General features: G+C 41.2%; 1 protein-coding gene and 1 non-coding gene across 2 annotated transcripts in view; one reads left to right on the top strand and one right to left on the bottom strand.

Annotated features, from left to right (window-relative positions):
* PTCHD1 (patched domain containing 1) overlaps nucleotides 1–12,502 on the top strand; it is a 57,743-nt gene that overhangs the window by 2,466 nt on the left and 42,775 nt on the right. The gene's annotated exons all lie outside the window — the stretch shown is intronic.
* Nucleotides 11,642–11,748, bottom strand: LOC126000133 (U6 spliceosomal RNA). The gene has a single exon (XR_007492498.1). It is a non-coding gene; the product is annotated as a U6 spliceosomal RNA (small nuclear RNA).

Raw genomic sequence — 12,502 nt, 5'->3', positions numbered from 1 at the left:
GCTTGTTTACTTAAGCTGCTCCTCTGGGGAGGGCAGAGGAGTCCCCAGAGGAGGCCTGCTTGAGCCTGAGCCCAGGGATGGAGGTGCGGAGGTGCTAGCTTTCCGTGGCTTCCTCCTCCAGATCCTGGATTAGAGACCAGTTAAATTTATAGTCTATTTATCCCGAGGACTGCCAGGCAGTGGATTGAGGGTGTGCTCATTCTTCCACTTTCCTTCTTCAGGTAGCCTTTTATCCCTAGAGACTAGCTCATTTTCCTGTATGATTTCCATCTATTTGTTGTCCAATTATCACAGCAATTAGTGATGAGGGGAATCTGACTGGAGGCTCAGTGGAATTAGGAGTTTCCTACTTCGGTGTCTTGTGTACTTGAACTGGCACACACGTTATCACACATATTCATCACAGAACCATATATTAATCCCCAGCTGTTTACATTTCTTACGATTAGACTTCCAATGCCTTAAGTGCTTTTTTCCCCAAGACTTCAGGGAACATAGTTTGGAAGGCAGCTACGCTCACCACTATACTACCAACACAGACAGGGAACATATTTTGACACAGATCAATACTGCTCCACACGCTTTCCCAAGAAAGCAGGCAGTAGTTTCATCACAAGCACAGGGAAGCTAGCAGTTAGCCCGTTGTGACAGTTGGAAAGCTCCTTCATCTTTTGATAGATGGTGTGCTAAACCCCGTTTCCCTTTGTAACATTTTTGAGGTGATGCTACCACTCACTGCCTTTCCCCCATAACAAATGGTCGCGCCACTGTCGCAGATAGTCACCAGTTACATTCACTCTCAAGGTTAATGAGACATCAACAGGCACACTGGTCCCCCTTTCAACTGGATTCTTTCTCTCCTGTTGGATTTTGACCTATTTAGGACAGAAAATCAGCTCTTGAGGAAGTTGTGCTTGGAGAGAGTGAGGAAACTGGCTTTGGCTCTGTGTCTTAAGGGGCTGCACTGAATTATTATCGTGTTGCAAAGGAATTGTTGGAAGAAATGTGAATATTTTCTTGTGGTCTAGATATGTGGGTAAAATCAAAACAAAGTAGAGTGATCAGTGCACGCTTCTGTTCAAATGAAAGCAGACAGCTTATAAAAGCCAGACTAAGGAAATGAAATGAATTGCTTTCCTTCTATTTTATATATTTAATTTTATTTTTTTCTAGGTAGATAAAGAGGGGTGGGCCGAGGGAAATAATGTGTATTTGCAGTCATGAGCATCAAGTATGAGGAGTAACCATTTGGTAGCTTTTTCCCATTAGAGACATGAAAGAGGACTTATCCTTTACAAAGGGTGTCGGTAAAAGAATCACTGTTCCTGCCCTTCCTTGGTGTTATTTGGATACCATGTCACTAGTACCAAGGGTAGCACTGAGATTTGACATTGTACACATTAATCAGCTTCTTTCTGAAGTATAACTAAGGCGTGAAGCTTTCCCAGGCCCAACTAGGGACCTAGAGAAAGTTCCTCACAGAGCCGGAAGGTGCTGCTTCCAGCATGAAGGATAGACTGCCGCCACCTCCCAATGATCAAAAATGAAAAGCCAGGTTGGTTTTCTTTAGAAGACATATCATTGAGAGCAGTACTAGAAAACATATCTACATTTGAAAATTCGCTTGTTTTCCTTGGAGAAACATTTTCAGATCTGTGTAAATGGTAGGACTGCCATACGAGCCGTGTAGAATTGGACCTGGGACTTTAGAGGGATGACTGTGCCTGTCCTATGAAGGTCTGCAGATAAAAGACAGGATTTGGGGACAGAAATAGGTGGGGCCTGATGGTGCTAGAAGGGATCACATCATCCTTTTCTCAAGCTCTTGTAATGAACGTCAATCTTCACCAGTTTCCATTTCACTATAAGAGGAAATTTAGTTCATTTTTCAATTTTAACCAAAGAACCGTGATGAACATCTCAGAGAATTTCAAACTAGAGCCTTATGAATTTTTGTAGTTCTTTATATAGAAATATTTCATCATGAAAAATGAACTATCAGCAGATCTTTTTGATAACTAATCTGGACTATGACCCAGACACTGTTTGATTTAGTAGAGAATCATTCATGTCTTCTGAACCAGTTTATCTCAGACCTGATAAAAACATAATCTTCATAGTACTTTATAAATTGCCTAGTAGTTTTCATTCTAACCAACATTTCTGGTAAGGCAGAAGAAGTGTTTCGATCTCCTCTTACACAGAGAAGACTATTTACTCCTTAACAATCAATGGATTTGTCCAGAGAAAAAAAGACAAGAACGAACCTGATTGGTTTTCATTCCTAGCCCAGTGCTCTTTATACTGTAATTTACTGGCTCTTCATATGATAAAATACTTGTATGATTTTATTTGTTAAGGCCAAATGAAGTTTTATTAGACTGCATCTCATACCTGTCCCCTTGTTCCAGTTAAGATCTTTGGATGATAACGATGTTTTCTTGAATGGCTCACTGGCAGCAATGAAAATCCACATATAGAAATTTGAAATCTCCGAAAAGAATTTCCAATAAAACTGAAGGTGTTTGAAATGAACTAATATACTAACAAAGAATACTGGAGATATATTGGAAAACTGAACATAACTCTTTTCCACATAGGTCCTGACACATAGGAGACCTTCACTAAATACTTGTTGAAACTACTTTGAAATACATTTTCAGAGTGACATGTTTATTTATTTACAATATTCCAGGCTGCTTCCAGGCTTCCTTTCTTTCTATACAAGATACCATTTTCTTTCTCTAGTAACCTCTGCAGTAGTATAAAGGCTTAATTTAGTATTGAATCTGAATATAGGCATTTCTTTCCTTTGTATAACATTCCTTTCTTCAAAGAAACTGTGTAGAATATTTTGTTCCAAACATGGGAAAGGAACTCTCCTCATTATGAAGATATTCTTACAGAGTGGGGATTCTCAATTTTCTATCCTTGTTATACTGTTATGTTTAAATGCATTTAAAACTAAGTTCTAAGTTGGAAAGTGAGATTAATACACTTGAACTGAGATTATGTAATTAAGGCTTTCAAAGAAGGGCAGAGTCACTTATCCTTGATTGCTGTGGGCTAGGAGAACCTGGCAGCTGGACCAAGATCCCAATTTTCTCAAATATTGTCTCAACACTTGCCATCATGATGGGAATTCCATCACTTCTATATTGTCAGAATCAACCACAATTCTAGTCTTTTTGAGCTTGGAGTTGAAAGATGTTGTAACAGAAAAATCAAAGAATATAAGGCCGTGATAGATGTAGATATAGACCTTTAAGTCTACAATTTTTTACTGTTTGGTCCTTTATATGAAGAAGTTCAGGCACTGTATTTTAAAACTCCTTGACTGGAGCAGTTTCAGGGCATTGATATTGTTAAGTAAGCTGAAGAGAGTCAATTAGGGTGAGAGTGTGTGCCCCATTATACACACATGGTAATGGCTAGAGACATTTTTTGGTCAAAACTGGGGCTGCATACTACTGGCATGTAGTGGGGGTTGTTATCGGAGGACCTTTGAATACAGGTTGCACAGCAAAGCAATCAAACAAAACTGCCACAACAGAAAACCACACCCTGCATGTAGAAGTTCTTCTGAGTATTCCCTTGGTTAGATTCTTTCTGCTGCATTGATGATATAAAATGAAAAATTGCTAGAGAGAAGTCACATCCAAATGTCTTTTGGAGGGGCCAGAGACAAGTACAGCCGGCAAGGTGCTTGCTTTACATGAGGTGGACCTGGGATAGATCCCCAGCATCCCATATGGTCCTCTGAGCACTGTCAAGCATGACTGCTGCATGCAGAGCCAGGAGTAAATCCTGAACATCACCAGGTATGACCTGAAAATCATAAAAAGGCATCGTATGGAACTTTAGAAACAAACACTATGATCTCTGAGAGATGATTTTTGAGGTAATTGATCAGAGACTAGATTTCCACTGCAACTTTTCCCAAATTGCAGTTCATCTGGGTTTCTCCGACATCTCTGTCCTCTGTGGGCTGAGTTTCTGCTGCACTGATACACTCTAAGTACTTGAGTGGCAAGGCTGCTGACTTAACAGTGGCCTGGAGCTTTGTCATCAAGAGTAGCTCTTACTGACAGGCCTGACCCTCCAGAGTGGTTGTGGCAGCCACCCACTAGGCAAGCTTCTCTTGACTGCCTGTAAAGCCCCCTTGTGAGTGGTGACCTGTACAGAAGGCAGCGATTTGTCTGCTAGTGGATCTGCTTTGCTTTGCAGAACATCAAATAACAAAAGAAGAACTTGCATTCAAGAACCAACCAGGGGTCAAAGGCCTTTGGATTTGGAAGGCAACTTAAAGGTCATCTCCACAAAAACTGATGCTGAATCTGCCCTTAGCATCTCCAGTGTTTTCTTTGTCTGCTGACAGGGGCTCCAATGCCTTGAGCAGTCTAGTCCCTTAAGTGACTTAAGGAGTGGCAGCCATTCTTAGGAAAGATTGAGACTAGGCTGGAAAAGGGCAGCATTCACAGATTTGCCTTCCATACTTTATTTTTCCCTTCAGGGGAAACTGAGAGATGAGGCTTGTTTTGAATTATTTTATCTCATAAAAGAGTGTGTTTAAGGACAGTATAGTTCTATGGTTCCCTGGTTTTAAGCATATTTTATTTGTGTGGATTGTAGGCAGAAATGCCCACCTCACTGGTCTCCTTTAGATTTAGAGAACGGGGGGGGGGGTCGATAATACAGTGGGCAGGTTGCTTGCCTTGCACTTGGTCAACCTGGGTTTGATTCCTGGCATCATATATGGTCCCCTGAACCCTGTCAGTAGTGATCCCTGAGTACATAGCCAGAAGTAAGCCCTGAGAATCATTAAGTGTTCCCCCCCAAATAATGATTTGGTGAAGCAGCCATTTCCTCCAACGCAAGAATCAATTGGGACAAACTGGATGAATTGCTAATTTAAATGGGTAATTAATTAGAAAGCCAAAGTATGAGAGAGAAGCACCACCTTTTAAAGACTCATGGGATTTGTATAGGGGCTATATTTCAGAAAGAAAATCCCGACAACCAGTCAGGATTCACCAGACAGAGGGAACCTGACAACAGAGCTGAGAGTAGACCTAGCAATTCCAGCCAACCAAGAAACAGGAGTGAGCTTGAAAAGTACACTTTGTTTCCTGCCTGCAAGGTGGGGGCATCCCCCAACACCAGAGCTAGATTCACTTTGACTTTGCAGGGTGTGCCATCTGGTCCCTGACTCTGGGACTCAGTGTGAACCCTAAGTGATACTTGAGTGAGGTTTGAAGCAGACCTTTGAAGTCAGCTGCTCTCTATCAGATCACAGCGAGCAGGCCTGTCTGCAGCACTGCCTGTGCTGCCACCACATGCCCGGAAGGCCGTGGAACTTCCGAGGACTCCTGCCAGACTGAGTTAATGACCAGCAGGGGAGGTGAGTAATCTCTAACCTTTAAAAGGCCAAAAAAAAAAAGAAAGAAAGGAGAAGAAAAGGAAATCAACACCACTAGTTGTTATTTCATACAGAAAACTTTGAATAATGTCATGCCTTCAAATTTAGAACTCATATTTTGAACAAAAAGGAGACAATGAGGTAATAGGGAAAACTCTATTTATCTGTCTGATCTCCAAGGAAGCCTCTCAAGAACATTGGTTTTAGCATTTAAAAACTCCCATTATTAAGTTTTCTACTTTATGGGTCCTGGATAATGTCAAGCTGACGATCTGAACACAAGTTACTATGGAAAGTGAAAGGCCCAAACCCTGGTAAGGAAGGACGACAAGACTAAAGGATAGTAGGGAGTCAATCAACACAGTATTATCTCTGAAAGCGTTCACCCAATGCACACTAGCACATGCTCTGCGGGCAGATGTCTGAGCAGTATACTTCACTGCTGCATCTGCAGTCAGGAAATCCATCCAGCAGCCATAGTTTCTGGAGTTTTAGAAAAAACCCTGAAATGTGCTGCTGTTAGCAGTGACTTGGCATATAGAGAGTTATGTGAGAACTGAGACCATCTTCCCTACTTGACTAAGGGTGGAGGGCCTAGGTTCCGAGAGAAGGGTTAGACTCTCACTCAATGAGATGGCTATAACCATTTCTCCATAAAGCTTTCAGATAAGAATCATCCAGCAGTTTAGTTAGTCTTGAAATTGATAAGAAACTGCTATTTTCCATTTTGTCACTGGCTGGTGGTAAAGATGACTCCAAAAGGGCCTGTGCACTGCAGAGACCTGTGCTTTCATACACCAAACTCCAGCCCCTCTGCTGCCATTGAATACAAGAAAACTAAATCTGTAGGCCCTCATCTCTAAATACTTTTGATCTCCCTAGAAATGTTTCCAACCCTTACTTTAAGATCAGACTCACATCCCACCTACTATTCAAATGCTTTCCAGATTCAAGACTCTCCTTCCCTTCCTTAAACCTATATGGTCATGGTATTCTTGAATGATAAACTACACCAAATTATGTAATCTGCTAAATTGTCATGCTGTAGATGGACTTTTTTCAAGAGTGTAAGCTCTTCAGAGTCAGGATAATCCCTTATAGGTATTCCCAAATCTCTCTTAGTTCCTAACAATTTGGGATATGTGTGTAGTTGGTGCTTAATGAATTGTTGGTTGATGGCATTTTAGGTTGGGAAATGTGCTCTTCCTATCTATTGAATTATTTTGGACAAGAAGAGTTGTGCCTGGTAGCATAATCATGTGAATTCCTTAGATTTGTCTTAATTTTTCATCCTTGAGAACTCTTGGTTTCAAACTTGTCGATGATCAATAAGGATCTGCTGACAATTACTTAAAATGAATTGAAATTCTTCAAAAACAGAATTCCTCTGATCTAAGTACTACTTAGAAAGGGATAAACTTGACTTTAGTTTCTAGTGGTAGAATTCCATATAAGAGAAACCCTGCAGGTCCCAACAGACATCTTCATTGTCTTTATGTGCCCTTATTTATATGAAACAAACATTAGTCACATCAAAAGTCAAATGATACTGGAGAGAAATCAGCATAGTTCTGTATCTATATGAGTTTTACCATTGGAGATGCTCATTTTCAGCATTGCTGAAGAGGGGTTTTTTTTTTTTTTTTTTTTTTTTGCCCATTCTCCCAGGAGGCTCTCCAAGCTAGGACTCTGTCAAATTCTACAACTTTGTCAGTTCTTTCTGACCTTTTTTTTATTTTTGCTGTCGACCTGTCATCATAAGTGACCCTCTGAATCTTTGTTATTCCTGGTACACCTTGCTTTATAGTGTGAATCGCTGCTTTCTATTGTTTGTATTACTTTTCTGGCAGAACATGGAATCAAATGGTTTGAATGAATCTTGATGCATTGCTCTTAAGCTCTTCTATGTCTTTAACATGCACATATATCTTCTGGGCTTTTTGTGTAAATACAGATTTCAATTGTCTCAGGAGTGAGACACAATTCTACACCTGTAAGTTCTCAGGTGATGTTGATGCTGCTGGTCAGTGGAGCACACTTTTAAGGAGCAAGCTAAAATTTAGCTGCTTTGAACAAACCACTGGATTTGGAATCAGGAAAACCAAGTCCCAAGTCTTCAAAGTATGTGACGTGGCCAAGCCACATTACCTTCTTGAGAAGCAGGCCTCTCCTGCACACGTGTAACAACATCTGCCCTTCCACTTCTGGAAAGAATGCAACAAGATGAGGTATGTGGAAGCATCGTCATGTTGCCATATCCATCTGAGAGGTGTGTGATTGTGATTGCTTTGAAAACTGTTACTTCCTCGTATGGGCCATGATCACCTTTTAAGTAAATATACAAGTAAGCTTCTCCTCCTTCCATCCAACAGGCAATAATTGGTGTTCAACCTACATTCTAAATACTCAGATTGGCAGTATGTGGCTCTTTAATGACTCCATCTGAGTCATTACAGATGATTGGATCCATCCTACTGATGAGCACACAGCTCCTAAATTCTTAGGCATGCAGAGCTGTAGGGGATGAACCAGTAGCATTTCAACTCATCAAGGTGCTACAGGAGGATCAAACCTCATCATGCTTGATAGAGTTTTGCACAAGTGCCTGGAATTAAAAGCTCTGGGAAGCTAGAGGCTCTCCTATTTCAAGGTTCTCCTCATTCCCCACCCCCAAGGCATACCTGAAAGGGATTCTTCAGCCTTTTTAGGTAAGGGAGTTAGTAAAGCTCCTATTTCACTTAATTTACATGACTACAGTGTTTCCCCAGGGGAAAAAAAGTCTTGACTACCAAAGTCTGCAAGCACTTCAAAGGAAAGCCTGTCATCAGAATTGCCTGAGATCCAGAGAACCCTTGATAACTATAAAGTTCTTTGAAACTGAAACATAAAATTTTGCTGACTAATTTAGGTCATCACATACCCCCCACCTTCTCTTTTCAAAGATTTCTTTTGATAGGGTTATAAAACAAATCTTTGGGTTTTAGGATCAAAATGAAATCAAATGAAAATTGCTCTCCCTTTCTGTTTAACTTTGCCTAAACTCTTCGAACTAATCTATCCTTCATGTAAGGGAGCTTTAGCAGCTCTTACATCTTAAAGTGCTTCCCAATTCCCTGGAACTTTTATTAACGTAAAAATTCCGATTCGACCTGAGACATCAGGTCTGAGGTTCTGAACAAGCTCCCAGCAGTACACCAGGAGCCCAAGGAAGGTCCTCTGTGTGCCCTGCCTGCAGTACCCTCTCATCCCCTGAGTGCCAGAGCAGTACTTGTTAACTTCTTCCACTCAGAACCATTTTAGCCACAGAAATTGTATGTGATCCTAAGTGTACAAAGTAGGTATACAAATTAAATATTATAGATAACAAAGCAGAACTTTTATCTTTTTTTTTTTTTGGTTTTTTTTTTTTGGACCACACTCGTTTGATGCTCAGGGGTTACTCCTGGCTAAGAGCTCAGAAATTCCCCCTGGCTTGAGGGGACCATATGGGACGCCGGGGGATCAAACCGTGGTCCTTCCTTGTCTAGCGCTTACAAGGCAGACAACTTACCTCTAGCGCCACCTCTCCGGCCCCAGCAGAACTTCATCTTTCAACATTTTTGCAACCTCCCTATTTAGACCCATGTGGGATGCTAATGCACAATTTAAATAGGTAATAGGAACAAAAGCAGTAGTTCTCTAATTGAGTGCGCCCTTGGGGCTTATCTGAAGAAACATTTTGGGCCTCACCCCCAGAATTTTTGCTTCAGTAGGTCTCAGGGGAAGCCTAAGAGTTGTATTTCTAACTAGTTCCCAAGGTGGTGCCATTCTTGCAGGCCCAGGGAGCATACTTGGATATAATATAGTGGATTTCAAAGGGACCAGCTTCACTGCACTAGCTAGTTCATCTGACACACCAGCAGGGCTTCTGAGAATTCAAATCAGCAAAGCTCAAATTCTGCTACCATCTCCCCTGAGAGCAAAAAGTACCAAAGGTCAAGGGTTTGGTCTCCCAAGACCACCCTCCATCTCAGATACTGGCCGCAAGCCCAAGATGCAGCCTGAGCTACTGAACGACCAACTAAAGACTTTGACCAATTCTCAGGGACATGTCTAAATTATTATCAGTGCTTGGATGAAATGATTGTAAATTAGAGGTTCTTGGGAACTCCTCCTCAGGGTCAGTAAATTTGCTAAAGCAAGGCCACATGGAACTCAGGGAAACTTGTTTACTCACTAGATTGCTCATTTATTATAAATATTCCTAATGGATGTAAATCAGCAGCCTAGAGAAGCAATGCAGAGGGCATGACATTAAGGAACTGAGCTTCCATGCCCACTCTGGGGGTGTCTTTCTCCCCCGATATCTGAGTTACTGGCTGAGAAATTCAGTGAAGTCCTCCTTTTGGGTAGGCATTTCTGTACACTGGCATGACTGAGTAGCTCATTAGCAACTGAGCTTAACCCTCAGCCCCTCTCACCTCCCTTGTGGCTGGGGTGGAAGCTGACTGGAAATTCCAACCCTCTAATCACTCACTAGGCTTGTTCCCCTGGCAACCAGCTGCTATCCTCAGGAGTTTTCCGAAAGTTACCTTCATTTACATAACAAGAGACACTTTTTATCACTCACAACACTTAGGGAAATGCCAAAGGTTTGGGAGCTATGAATGAAAACTAAATATGTAAGAGAAATATGTACTTTGGTCATCTAAATGGCCAAAATATCCACTTATAAATTACAGTATTACAGACAGCTACTGCTGTAAAGCTTCCTAAATGTGGTTTCTCCCTCTAGAAAAACAAATAACAAAAGTGATTTGCTCAGCAGTACATTCTGATTGATGCTACTGAGGTTCGAACCTTTTAAATTTGCAGTTTACTGCAATCTAATTGGTCAGAGGGCCACATGCCAGGGCCTGCATCTATGTGCTACATGTAATTCAAGAGAAAGGAGCTGAAAGTCCTTCTGAGATGGGAGAACAGAAAGTTCCCACTGGTACACCTGGTAGATTTCCTACGAATGCCAGCCATCATGTGATTGTTAAAGCTGCTTTTCTCTCAAAGACTTCCCACACACAGGGGCAGCAGAGAGTCGTGGGCATAATGGTGGTGGTAAGGTGTAATAATTATGTACATCAATACCCCCAAATGTTAACACTTTTGCAACTTCCAAAACTATAATGAATAATGGGAAAATAGACTCCGTTACAGACATCACCTGTCCATTTGCCTTTGCAGGAACGTGATGTACATTAAACTAGAGGAATGGTAGGTACAAACAGGAGATGCATTTGGGTTTCTGAAATGGGGACCTAGGTCTGTTGCCAGAGGGGAGGTATCATGGGGGAAAACGGTCCTGATAGCTAGTGTTCAGTTCCATCTATTGTGTCAGTACAGTTGGAGAGAATTTAAGGAGAATAAGAGTACAGTCCAGCGAGTGTCGGTTTGTGCACTGTAGTTGCAGAGCTCCAAAGTTAACTGAGACTATAGGAACTGTTGATGTGTCCTTGATGCAGTAACTGAACCTTTTTAACTTTAATTCCTTCATCCATAATGAGGGGTCAGCAATATTGAATAGCACAGGAAAGTATAGGTATGAAAAAATGTTATAGAGTGCACCAAGCATAAAAGCACAAAAATAGCACAATATCTGCATTTACTGTGCACAGGTTACTGTGGGGTAGAAGAAAAATATTGGTGATTCCTAGGGGAAAGAAGAACCAACCCCTGAGCCAACCAGGTGACTCATCACACATCACCACCTCCTCTAAACTGTGTAGCTAGAGTCTGAGTACCTTTTACTAAATGGAAGCGTTGCTAGCATGGCCTCCAATGCACAGAATTCATATTATTATATCCTCTGAAAATATAACATATCAGTCCCTCTGTATCCTGAGATACAGTGTCCAATTCTGAAAACACTAGCCCCAAGTGGTGACATGATTGAAATTTAAATTATATTGATAAATTTATTTCTTCATTTGCTTTCCCTTTTTCTAGTGCCAAATAGTCACATGTGCATGTAACAATAGACAGCAGAATTATCATCAGAGGAAATTCTATTTGGCAGTGCTGCTTTTCATAGATAAAATAATTGATAGTTTAGCTGATAAGCAGTGTAATCAAGATTGCAACATAGACCTGGATTTTAGGTGTCATTTAAAAATATACCAGATTGTCTCCATGAAAATCAGAAAACAGTGAGTAAGGCATGGCCACCATGACATCTGATAGTCTTCTTTTTTAAATATGGAATGCTTCTCGAATTTGTGTGTCATCCTTGCGCAGGGGCCATGCTAATCTTCTCTGTATGGTTCCAATTTTAGTATATGTGCTGCCGAAGCGAGCACAACATCTGATAGTCTTAAGGTGGTTTTTAAATCAGTAGTGAAGGAAGTTTTTACACGTGAAGAGCTTGGAAGATGCTACTACCAACTGTATACCAAAAGCCTAGATAAACTGAAGATCAACTTTTTTGAGGGCTAGAGAGATGGGACAGAGCGAAGGGTGCCTGCCTTGTGTATAGCTGACCTATGTTTGACTCCCAGCATCCCATATGGTGTTCAACTCTCACCAGAAATGAACCTTGATCATTACCCTGACGTAAGTCCTGAGTACAGCAATGTGTGACCCCAAACCCAAAAGTAAATAGGGGACACATTAGAAATCTGAATTTATCGGGTGACCTGTTATTTCAAGCTATATGTATATAGAGACACTGAACCTGTCTACTTACCCCAGCATAAGCCTCTATTAGAAACACTTAAATGGTAATTTTGACAAATGGCTGGAAACTGGGTATAAAGTAGCAGTTCTGAAGGCACTGTCTCTGTATGGGTGGCAGAGCAGAGGGGTCATACTTTCTTGTTCCTCTGTAAATGCCATTTGATTACCAAGGTGATGTTGTGGCAAGGAAAAGTAGAAGAGTTATCATGAAGTACACTCCGTATTCATAATGCAGGCTTGTCTCCAGGGGAGAGGAATTTGTTAGAGCCTAGGTTCTTCTAGGAAACTTGAGCCTAGGTAGATTGTCCCCACTGTCAGTCTCCTTCTCTCACCTGGAAGGAAGTGAAAGATTCCAAAGGTATCAGGACTTCAAGGAAA

The sequence above is a fragment of the Suncus etruscus genome, chromosome X, assembly GCF_024139225.1.
Source record: "Suncus etruscus isolate mSunEtr1 chromosome X, mSunEtr1.pri.cur, whole genome shotgun sequence".
Lineage (NCBI taxonomy): Eukaryota > Metazoa > Chordata > Mammalia > Eulipotyphla > Soricidae > Suncus > Suncus etruscus.
This window is presented reverse-complemented; position numbering and strand designations above follow the sequence as displayed.